Genomic DNA, 12,644 nt, shown 5'->3' with positions numbered 1-12,644 from the left:
TACCGGGAAAGAACGTGCTCAGCCATGATGCTGTATAGTCTTGATATTCGGAACCTGGAGCGCTGCGCTACTGCATGAGGCACTTCCGAAAGGTAACCAAAAACACCATGTTGTGAAACGATAATAGCCACACTGAAGTGGCTCTGTGTCTCATTGTGAAGTCAATGGCATAGTTATTCATAGATGGGACAATGTTTTCCTCTACCAAAAAGGTTTAACATGAGAAGCTTCTGTCTGATGTCATCAGCCATCGGCAAAGAATAATCGACATTCTATTGGCCCTCAGATAAGAACCCCTGACAAAATGTTAGGCAAAGGGAAGGTGATATGTCGTACAGTAGAAATGGGCTGTATTTGACCTTTGTTTCGTTTTTGTTTTTTAAGATGTATTTTGCCATTTTCAAAATGCTGGGTCGCCCCTTCTCCCCTTCAATATCTCATCTCTTCTCCCCTGTTTACAACCTTCTCCGCCTTTTCCCCACCCTTTTTTCACTAGTGTATGCCCCAAATCCGACTTACACACATATGCCCTTTGCCAAGATTCTTCTTCTCACTTATGGGGTCAAAATGCTGGAAACTAATGGCTGTGCACAGACACAGCAGAGGGCAGAGGAGAAGTGCGGCATCCATTTTAAACACTGTAGCATGGGCAATGGAATTCTGATGAACTGGATGCCTACCAGCACTACATGAATAAAAAAGGAACAGGCCAACTTCCACTACCCTTTTTTTCTATGTAAATTCAACTGGCATGCGGGGTGTGGCTGGCAGCCAGTAAGAGGGCCACTTGACCAGCGAGCTCTGCGCCCCGATTGCAAATGAAGCTTGTTGGAAGTGGGCTCCTCGTCTACATAAACCACCCTACTCACATGGATCAAGCCCCTACTCACATGGATCAAGCCCTGAATATCCTGTGAGTGCAGCGCTGCCGGCGGCGGATTGATCGAGGAGGTGGGGGCAAGGGGCGCCTGCGATCCACTGACCCGTGGCCTCCTGTGTCGAGTGGCTCGCCCTGAGACCGTGGCGCGAGGGAGGTCCATTGGCCTTCTCTGGCTGGTAAGGCCCAACGTGGGGGTATCCCTCCTTTACTACGCCACAATCACTTTGTCATACATTCACTCCGCTAGACATGACCTTTTTCACACATTTACTTTGTCATGTCTTTACTTGGTCTGCATCTTCGCTTTGTGAAGATGGTAATGGATGTGGTTAGGGGTGGCATATGGTTAGGTATGGGGCAAGGGATAGCAGGGGTGAAGAATATGGGGTAGAAAAAAAGGAAGATGCAGGGGGTCTCCCCCTGTAATGACAAAGTAAATGCCTGGCAAAGTAAGTTCAGGTGAAGCAGATGCTGGCAAAGTAAAGCCATACATGCAGCGTGAGCATGGAATGGAGAATGCAGAGTATGTGACCAATGGAGGTGCAGGCGCAGGGAAGCGCGAACGGGGAAGGCGGACACAGGACGGCAGTCCGCCCTCTGCAACAGCAGCACTCCTGTGAGGTACAGTGCTGGGGGCTATCTTGGAGTACGTCATCTCATGTGGAACTACATGGAGCAGATGGTACCCTCAGTACCATAGAGTCTCTGCTAAATTAATTCAAGACAGCAGGGGGTGCTGTGCTAACTGTATGAAGGCTGACGGATGTAATTCACCTGCAGTAGAAAATAATTCACATCTAACAACTGGGCAAAGTGCTGGTGATATGGCTTTAAAGAAAGCCCTCCAATTCACTGAGTAAAACAAATTGGAAGCACATACGACTCCAGACATACCATTCCACAACAAAACTAGGGAACCTCTACAAGGCGATTTAAGTCTGATTGATTATGGCTGAACTGTTCTCCATTCAAAAAACAGCGCCCTCGATCGACAGGTGCACCCAAGATGTCCAGGAAGAAATGGAATCTAACAGGAAAGATATGGGTGTTTTTGTTGGGCAGATGGAGCATGCAGAGGAGAGAATGTCCTCACTGAAAGGGCTTGAACATCTTCAGGGACGGGTGAGTGAACTGGAATGGACGGTCTCACTGTTGGAAGATAGAAACAGAAGAAACACCATTAGGGTTTTCGGAATCACAGAAAAAGCAGAAGGAGCCGATCCTATTCAGTATATGGGAAAGTGGATCCATTAAGCACTCCAACGTAACTTCTCCACCTGCCTTAAAAATGCAAATGGCTCGCCGGGTGGACGCTGAAGCAAAAAACTGGGATATGAAGACTAGGCAGTCAATCGCTTGCTTGCTTGCTTTCTCACACTCATGTTGTCCAGATTCTGAAAGAAGTAAAGAAAAAGAATGACTGGCTGCCAAACGAGGGGCATCAAGTTGATATATCACAGGACTTTTCGAAGTGCGCCATGATCAAACAGAAGGAATTTCTCTCCATCCGTCCTGAACAGCGTCGCCGAAGCTTGATACACTGCCTGCAAAATGGTGATTACCTCCTCAACAGGAATATCAAAATTATTCGAAGACCCGGAGGACCTATGGAGATTTCTGGAAGCGTCATCAGAGCTCATGATGGACACTGGACGGGGTCACATCTAACCGTTTGTCAGAAAGGGTCTAACCCAGACGTCGAAATTAGACTATCCCGCTTCAGATATCAAAAAGGCCCTACAGGTAGACCAAGATCTGGCTCTCTAGACACAGAAACCATGCTGCACCAAGAGCACCCGTCATGCAACCAATCCACTTCCCCTTTGAAATCTAATAAGAAGATGGTGCCGGAACCAAGTACCTGATAATGGATGTCATATCAAAGCACACTCGCTCGTTTGAAAGTAGAATGGTTACTACGCTCAGGGTATCCCATATTATACTCTGTTTATGTAACCTTTACAAAGTGGAATTAGGGCTGAAGTGGCCCTTGTGGTGTTCATCCCCCCTCCCGTGGAACCCACTCTCGGGCTGGAGCTACACCTGGCCCCAGAAGTCATGGGGTTATGATCTGTAAGTAACTGCGATTCACCTCGCGCAGTAAACGTTGCTATGACTCTGTGGAGGCCTCTGGCTTGGCAGTTTGTGTGAGTATTATTCAACGTGGTTACGTCTTATGGTTTTTTTTCCTCTCTTCTTCTGGGCACTCACGTTTCTATCTATTCCTTTCTTTTCTCTCAGAGAAAGAAAAAATGCCTTTAAAAACATCCTGTTGCGGCCAGCTTCACTCTCCTCAGGTGGCAGTCTGGTAGGCCATCAAGGGCTCGGTAAGCAGACTGGTGAACGGCACATACCCCTAATAGTTAATGCCACAATACGATAACTTTTGTATCCTGGAATGTAAAAGGCCTTTGGGGCCCCTATTAAGAGGCCTCATTACAGGTTTGCCAGTCCGGTAACAACGGTGCCGTTAAGCTACCGGCACAGTTGTTACCGGAGCGGCACACTATGATGTCTGCGACCTGGCGAGCTGAACGGCACCCGCTCGCAGTCCTTGACGGATGCACCGGCACCATTCATTAATGGTGCCGGTGCATCCGTCCTCCCCATTCCCATTGAGTACAATGGGACTCAAATGGAAATGGGGAGTAATATTTTCGGACGCCCGGGAATGGGCAATTACCGGGTCCGCCGGGGCTGTAATACCCCAGTAATTGCCCATTCCCGGACACTGAAAATTCCTGACTATTTACCGGCACAGCTACCGCCAGGGTCGTAATGACCCCCGGTGGGTACTTACTTATTCACCTGAGGAAAGTGGATACTCAAGTGGCTCTCCTCCACGAAACACACCTCCTGGCAAAAAAAGTGGCAAGGCTGAAGGGGAATGGGTCGGACAGGTGTGTGTTCGTCTGCGGCTAAGGACCGCAAAGCTCTCTATAAGCATTGGGAATACCAGTTTGTAAGATTGCTGCAGATGGGTCTTGATGAGTGCTCAGTGAATAAATCCACTTTAATAATTCTAAGCATTTACGCCCCCAATCAACGTATGTCAGTTGGTCCAGAAGTTAAATTCCCTGAACATAATAACTGGGGGTATGATATGATATGATATTTTATTTATATCGCACTCATACACAGGGCAAAGGGAGGGGAACAGTGGAGAACAAACACAACGATCTTACTAGGCCCAGTGACATTGAGAACGTGCAAGTGCATGGGGAAGGGAAAAAGGGGGAAAGTGCATGGAAGGGGGGAGAAATTGGAAAGTGCAGAAGCATAAGAGAGGACAAGATAAATAATAAGTAAATAAATAAATAAATATAGTGATGAGAAACAGTGGTAGTGCAAGCCTGTGTGGGCCAAGTGCAAGGTTAGTCAGATAGGGAGTATCTGATCAGTGCAGACGAAGAGTGGGGGGGGCCTGTATGGGTACAGATACAGGCCCCAGTGCAAGGGGTGGCCAGGGGGCAGTGAAGGAGGGCGACAGGGTGAGCAGGGACCTGGGCACGAAGGGCAGACGGTGGCCAGGTGCAGCATTGCAGAGAGAGAAAGCAGATCAGCAAGGGAAAGGAGAGGGAAAGGCAGAGGCGAAGAGGAAGGTCTGGAGGAGCTCCTTCTTGCTCTGCACCATTCACAGGTCCAGATGGGCAGACATCGGCTTCTTTCCTGGCCCAGCCAGCGCTTTTTCATTTGAGATAGTTCGCTGAAGAACGAGCTGCATAGCAGAGGCGGTCTTCTCGCACGCCAACTTAAAATCATTGGGGTGTTGATGAGTCCATGCCAGCAGCAGGGCAGCAAACAGGTCCCCTGTGCCTATGAATACAGCGTCCACCTTTGGCATCTCCATCCGAATCCTCTTAGTCACCTGGGAACCATCAGCTTTAGTTTTCCTCTGGCTACCCAGAGCCATCAGGTAGTCTTCACCCAAGGAGGCGGGCAGGTCAGAGCTGGTGATCACACCCATTCGTGGTCCCCTGGCATGCAGCAAGTCCATCACCTCCAGAGCTTCTGCTTCAGTGCGCATTTTCTTTCCAGTGAGTAGCTCTGCCTCAAACTGATTGGGGGTGATGATGTCTGCAATTAGGACCACTTTATCCTTGTCGACAGGAAACAGATCCTCTGGCACGTACATGGCCCCCTCTCCATTCCACTTGTCTCCCAACACCGGATCACAGACGTATACCAGCTTCGGGTTCTCCCTCTTTATTTCCTGGACGATGTCCACCACCATGCTGAGGAAGGACTTGTCTCGCATGTAACCTGTCAGGACGTAGTCGTACTGAGTCACATTGTTCAGTTTCAGTCCTTCGTACAGCTCATTGAGTTCTGATGAGTTTAAGACTTGTCCTTTCCAGTGCGCGTAACCTGTGTGGTTTGAAAACTGGACAGAGTTCAGTGTCCACCTCAAATCCCAGCACCTGTATCTGTTATTAGATATGAATTGGGTCTGTCTTCCGAACAGTAAACTGGAACACTTTAATTCTGTACCTCAAGGTCTTTGATCCACCAGAGAAATCTGCAATGGGAAGGAGGCTGCTTTGTTGCCCACGTATCCCTGCACTACGTGACTCTGGATGGAGCGTGCAGGGCAATCCGCTTCTGGTTGCTCCATGCTCCACGGACGGGAAGACTCAATGTTGCCACTTGCCTTGGAGGAAGTCCCGGTGGCTGTGGAAGGGGGTTCTGTGCTGGGTGCATTGAGAGAGGTGCTGTCCCCCTCGTGACAGCAATCTCCCAGTGATCCCATATTGGATTGAAAATCCCATTGTAGATATATAGTTTCCAAAATGCATAAATCATTTATACAATGTTTCAAGTGCAACAATTGAATAGATGTATGGAGACTATGTAACTTCTATGCCTCCAATATACATTTTACTCTCCAATTCACTCTTCACATTCGAGAAAAGATCATATATTCACGAGCATAGGGTTGGCGAAAAAGGTTTACAGTGCGTAAATATCGTCTATTTTAATATCAGAGCATACCCTGGTGATCACGTCCTTAGATTGGGGATGCAACCCTCATAGTAGTGTCAAGTGGTCTGTGTGCCAATTTACAAGATAATTCTGCCTTCTTCAAAGGGGAGGCACTGCCCACTGTATTATAGGACATGACAAAGCCACACTCAGGGGTCATATAATAAACTATATAACAGGGAAAAATAAGACTGCAAAACAGGCTGCTCTTAAGAGACTTGGGAAGTTAAAAGTGCTGGAGCATCAATATTAGAGCTCACCCTCAAATTAAATTAAAAGTGCTCATAAAAGCTAAATGTCAATATAATAAAGTAAGTGTGGACAGGGCACAGGCGTCCCCTTGAAATACCACTTCTGATTCTTTGGGGGAGCCAATAAAGCACATCTATGCTTGCAGACTATCTCAAGGAGAGGACCCGGAACAATAGAATCTCTTGCTCTATCCTTTATCTATCCTCTTTTCCTTGTCTTCTATTGTTCATTGTATGGTAATTACTCTTATTGTTCACACTGAATTATTTGACATATGTACAGAAAACTGTTGGTGCCTTCCAGGTGTGTCACTCTTTTCCCTAATTAAGCAGCCCTCCAGCCTCTTTTCCTTTGTAGTTGGTGAGCAGATACAAGTGGATCTAGGTCACCTGGCCTAAGCCCCGTCCATCTGTCAATCACTTTAAACTGATGGTGCCTTCCAGGTGTGTCACTCTTTTCCCTAATTAATCAGCCCTCCAGTCTCTTTTCCCTTGCAGTTGGTGAACAGGTACAAGTGGATGTAAGTCACCTGGCCTAAGCCCCGTCCACCCGTAAATCACTTTAAACTGTTGGTGCCTTCCTGTTTTGCTGTCCTTATTCCCTACTTAAGCAGCCCTCCAGCCTCTTTTCCTTTGCAGTTGGTGAGCAGGTGCAAGTGGATCTAGGTCACCTGTCTTAAGCCTGGCCCACCTGTCAATCGCTTTAAAGTGTTGGTGCCTTCCTGGTTTGCCGGTCTTTTCCCTATTTAAGCAGCCCATCAGCCTTTTTTCCTTTGCAGTTGGCCTAAGCCCTGCCTACCTGTCAATCACTTTAAACTGTTGGTGCCTTCCTGGTTTGCCACTCTTTTCCCAACCTAAGCATCCCTCCAGTCTCCTTTCCTTTGCAGTTGGTGAGCAGGTAAAAGTGGATCTAGGTCACCTGGCCTAAGCCCCACCCACCTGTGAATCACTTTAAACTGTTGGTGCCTTCTTGGTTTGCTACTCTTTTCCCTACTTACGCAGCTCTCCAGCCCTGCCCACGTTATTTTTTTTTTTGTAACTCTTTTTATTGGTTTTACAACCTGTTAAACATATCCCCCAACTGGGAGCCATCGTTAGTCAAAAGGAATCTTTCGAATTGTGTTATCTTCCTGGTTGCAGCTTCTTTGATTCTGGGATGCAGAACCCAATGTCGTATTTGCGCATACCTAAGTCTCTCTCCTTCCTTCACCGCAGATTCCCTTTTTCATTCCTCAAACAAGAGTATTTCCTCCCCCTTAAACATATCTCGCAGGTTCTTACACCCTCCTTTTTGCCATTGTTTGAATGCCCCCTTCTCCGACCCGGGTGTGAGTTCCCCATTGTTGAATATAGGTGTGAAGGGTGAGGGAAAATTCGTAATTCCCCTGGACACCACTAATTTATCCCAGTTGTCTACCACTAATTTGGTGATGGAGCTCTCGTATATATGCCTTGGACTATACTGTTTCGCTACCCACAGCACTTCTGCCAACTTGTGATGCGCTACCTCCCTATCCATTTTCACCCATTGTTTGTTTTGCGTGCTCTCCCCCTCCTGGAGCCATTCTCTGATCACCTGTAGCTGTGTAGCTTCATAGTACTGCTGAAAATATGGCAGCGCTAACCCTCCCTCCCTTCTGGGTGACATCAGTAGCTGTCTGCTAACTCTCGCCCTCTTATCCTCCCAAAGGAACTCGCTAGTTAAGGCCTTTATCTCCATAAAGAAACTCGCTGGAACCGCCTGGGGATCGCCTGGAATAGGTATAGTATTCGTGGGAGCGTAACCATTTTTACCGAGGCCATTCTTCCCACCCACGAGATCCGAAGTGTCCTCCACCTGTGGAAATCCCGTTTAATGTCCTTCAACAGTGGAGCTGTGTACCAACCTGCCAGAGTCGGCGTGATTTTCACTCCCAGGTACCTAATTCCCCCCGGGCTCCACACAAAGGGGGTGGATACCCTCAGCTCATTGGAGTCCCCTGTCCCCAGCGTTAGATTCAGTAGTTCTGATTTGCCCGCGTTGATCTTCAGACCCAAGACCATCCCAAATTCCTCTAGCAAGGCTCTGCTCGCCCTAATGGACTCCATTGGTGTTGTTAACATGAGCAGCATGTCATCTGCGAACGCCGCCACCTTTTGCTGTCCCCCCCCCGAATGGGATACCTCTTATCTCTTCTGACTCCCTTATTGCCTCCTGCCCACGTTCTTAGCCCTGCCTCTTCCTTTTCTGCTCTTAACTCTGAGATCAAGGGCATCTCTCACCCGGGTATCCGAATCGAAGGGAAGAGGAAGAAAAGGGCAATTCCTGTTTGGGACTGTTCAGACCAGGAGGGCCCAGGGCCTGAACCCCTCCTCAGACAACAGGTAAGCATGCTCTGACATGTGTTTTCTCCTCTGCCCCCAAAGGCCATCGCCACCATCATCAGGCAACGCCAATGTCAACTTCTCCGGTGCTGGGGTGAGAACAGGTGCTCTGTGGCACAGTAAATGATGCGTTTGTGAAAGTTTTATTCTCGTGCAGCAGCACTTGTGTACCCGCTCCCCCCCTTTGTCCCGGTTGCTTCCGTGTTGTTGGCCCTCCCTCCCACAGCGCTGCCATTGCTTGGCGGGCCCTTTTAATCAGCCAACCAAGGCACCCTCCTGCCGTGGTAGCCCCCTCGGCCAACGACCAGAGGCTAAGGACAGCTCTAGTGGTGCCTGCCGGTGTCTGCCGTGGTAACATGTAGCCTGCGGCCATAGACCTGCTGCGACTGATCAGGTAAGTCGAATCTGGGTGTGTTGTATTGTGCTGTTCTCAAAAACATATGCCTTTTTCCCTTTCTAGGAAAGTCAAATCTGGGTGTGTTGTATTGTGCTGGGCTCAAAACTTGCCTTTTTTCCCCATTCTGGGAAAGTCGAATCTGGGTATTTTTACATTCCGGTAACTATGGCATTGTTGCTGGTTCTCTCTAGGCTCCCACCTAGATGCCCCCCGAAACCCCTGCAAGGTGTGCCATTCATTGTTGTGAGTTTGTGAGTTACTTTTTCCCCTCCTGTGTCTTTCCTTTGTTGTGACCATGGCCCACCACCTCCTCGTCCCCCTGCACATTCTGAGTTGTGTGCCACAGGGCTTTGCATCTCTCTCTCTCTTCTCTCACCCCCTTCTCCTCCACCTAACTCCTACGCACCCCCTATGCTGCTCTCTGTCTCTCCCATCTTCTCTAACTGCTGCTCTATCTCTTACCCTATCCCTCTCACTAAGTCTGGAAGGAAGAAATTCAAAGGGGACATCCTGGTCTCCAACCAAGGCCTCCCTATCACTGATACCTAAACCAGTGCTTCCTCCAGACAGACTCTCACAGACATACTCTTTGTCGCCCAATCTCCAGACCTAGGGACCCTTCATATGGTCTCTGTTCTCTCTCCTTTCTCCTCCTCTCCTATTAACAGTGGCAGTATGTAGGTGGGCCCCTTCCACTCCTCAAAAGACCATCATTAATGTCTATCTGAACTACACTATCTTTGTTTAGGGCTCTCAGCTCAATCTCCTCCTTTTTGATAGACGTTTCCCACGTCTTATCAACTTCCTCCCTTCTCATGCTACTCCTTCTGCCACCTCTCTGGCACCCTAATCTTCCTCCTTGCCCACCTTCAGGCCCCTCAACCACCTCCAATGGGTTTACCTCAAGCCTGTACCCCTCCATGGAAGTCTTTCAAATGTGGCAACGTGCTCCACGTCGCTACTCTCAACTCTCATTTAAACACTCCTCTGACATCTGTCACCTCCTCAAAGAACGCAATCTAGATATCCTTGCTCTCAACCAGACATAGTTTACAGCCAGTTCTGTCACGAGTTTTGACACTCCCCTCCCTGTGGGCTACAAGCACCTCTCCGAACCCAGAACCAACCGACCTGGAGGTGGAGTAGCCCTGATTGTCCCAGAGTGGGTCCTGTCCTCTTTCATCCCTATGCAGGCCTAGGCCTCCTTTCAATGCCTGGTCTGCATGCTCTCTATCTCTCCTGGCCTCTCTATAACTGTGGCCACCATCTACAGGACACCTGACCATGTCGCCCTCTTCCTCGCTGAAAGGGCTGACTTCTCCTCTTCTCTCCTTGCCTCTACTATTCAACGTCTCCTCCTCTGAGATCTCAACATCCACCTGGATGCCTCTAATCCCTCCTCTGGGCTTTTCCGCAACCTCTGTGACACTCTCTGTCTTTCCATTATGCCCTATGGCCCAACACACTCTGCCGGACATACTTTGGATTTTCTTATTACCTCAGACATCCCCGGCTGTAACCCTCTCACCACTCCTCTCTCTTGGACTGACGACTTTCTACTCTCCTCTAATCTGAAACTCTCTATCCCTCAGGCAAAGCCCCCCCAGCACAGCCACCTACCTTCTCTGTCATTCGGCCAATGAAGCGTGGCCAACCTCGCCATCCTGAAATGCAAGTGCAGGGTGGCTGAGAGGAAGTGGAGGCCTTTAGGCGCAACCTCTGACAAACTGGCCTGCCACTTGCTCCAAAGGCAATACAGACTCTCTGTCCTGTCCAAGAAGAGAGAACACATTCAAGCCCGCATCTCTGCGACCTCTATCAACACGTCCAACTCTTCAATATCTGAAAGGGACTGGCCAATCCTGTTGAAGTACCTCTCCTGTACCTCTCTGGTCTCTCACTTGTCTGCTAAAACTCAGGACATCCTGTCCTCTATCTCCTCTTCGGCTCCCTCTACCTCTATCGGCCCTCCTTTCGCCATCTCTCCCTCTCCTACTCCTTTCTCCTCTTTCTCTCTGACAACACCTGACAAGGTTTCTAGAGAAGTCCTTTCTAATGAAGTGTCATCCAAACAAGTGCTCCCCTGCACCTCCAGATCCATCAGGACCATATTGACCCCTTTGCTCTAGCCTTGGCCGATTTCTGTAATCACTCTTTCGCCACTGTAACTTTTCCCTCTTCCCTTAAGCCCTTCCTTGTGCTCCCCCTCCTCAATAAGACATCTGCTGTTCCTACCTGCCCGGCAAACTATCGCCGAATCACCATCACCTCTTTTCTGGCCAAACACTTGGAAAAGCTGGCCATCTCCCAGTTTACTCTCCACACTGAATCTGTTGGTTGTCTCCATGACCATCAGTCTGGCTTCAGAGCTGCCAGAGGCACAGAAACTGCGTTCCTGAACACCAGTGTAGATCTAGCCTCTAACCTTGATTCCAGCATTCCTTCTGTCCTCTACCTTTTTGATCGTTCCTCTGCTTTTGAAATGGTCAACCACGCCATCCTGATCAATCGACTCCGTGAGAACCTGGGCATCATGTATCAGGCCCTGGAGTGGCTGACCTCCTTCCTCTTGCACCACCCCTCCCATATCCAACTTGGTCTCTTTCTCTCCACCACTTCTCTCTCTACCTGTGGTGTTCCCCAGGGCTATACCCTCTCGCCCTGGTTTTTCAACCTCTACTTGGCCCCTTTGGCCTCCCTGATCTCTCCCTTCTGCTTTAACTTTCAGTGTTATGCGGATGACTCAGCTTTCCTTCAGGCTCCCCTCAGCCTCCTCTCCTCTCTCGCTCATTCCTGACTGTCTATCCGTGATTCAGGATTGGTGCACCTCCAACACTCTCTTCCTTAATGCCAGTAAGACAGAGATCATTCTCATTGGGACCCCTGCCCCTGCTTTTCCTCTCTCACTCTGGCCAACCGCCTTGGGCCCTCTTCCTTCACCTTCCTGCGAGACAAAAAACCTTGGTGTCATCTTTGACTCCACTCTCTCTTTCTCTCCTCACATCTCGGACGTCGCCAAGAAGTCCCACTACCAGTTGCACCTCCTCAAAGGGACTCTTCCCTTTCTTACTTCCTGGAGAAGCTCAGTGTCTCCAGAGCCCTGGTTCTCTCTAGGCTCGACTACTGCAACAGCCTCTTTCTCAATCTCCATCCTCTGCAAATAATCCAGAAAGGACTGCAAGATTTATCCTTGGCCTCAAGCCCAGGGACCATATCTCTCCAGCCCTAAAATCTCTCCACTGGCACCTGGTGGCTGCAAGGATCAAGTTCAAGACCCTTTGCATTGTTCACAAGGCTTTCTGGGGCCCGGGCCCTCAGTACATCCAACACTCTCTTCCAATCTTCCACAATACCTTCCTGATTAAGCCCTTCGCTCAGCTGCCTCCAACTCTCTAAGGGTTAGATGCTTCTCCAGGCCGACAGTGGGGGATAGATCTCTCTCCTCTGCACTTGCCTCCCTCTGGAATGGCCTCCTTGCCCCTCTCAAACTTGAGCCAGACTGCCTGAAGTTCCGGAAGCATCACAAAATGTTCCTCTTCTCTTCTGCTTTCTCTCTCTCACTACCCTGCTGACCAACCTGCCTGCTTTACTGACTGGCCGCTTGGCTATCCACAGAGTCTCATTGGCGCTTTCAATCCAGGCGCTTTCTTGATCAGTACTCTTGGACTGCCTTCAGGCATACCATGCACTTACGGGCTGTAACTGTAACCCTACAGTCCCTTGTTCTCCTTGCACTACCCGGAGTCATGATGTACCGGCTGCACTTAGA

General features: G+C 49.2%; 1 protein-coding gene and 1 pseudogene across 1 annotated transcript in view; one reads left to right on the top strand and one right to left on the bottom strand.

Annotated features, from left to right (window-relative positions):
- LOC138573323 (uncharacterized) overlaps positions 1-12,644 on the top strand; it is a 256,635-nt gene that overhangs the window by 141,954 nt on the left and 102,037 nt on the right. The window lies entirely within an intron of this gene.
- On the bottom strand, positions 4,501-5,298 carry LOC138573166 (pyridoxal kinase pseudogene; annotated as a pseudogene).

Source organism: Ambystoma mexicanum, chromosome 1p (genome assembly GCF_040938575.1).
Source record: "Ambystoma mexicanum isolate Mex_15411 chromosome 1p, UKY_AmexF1_1, whole genome shotgun sequence".
Taxonomy (NCBI): domain Eukaryota; kingdom Metazoa; phylum Chordata; class Amphibia; order Caudata; family Ambystomatidae; genus Ambystoma; species Ambystoma mexicanum.
This window is presented reverse-complemented; position numbering and strand designations above follow the sequence as displayed.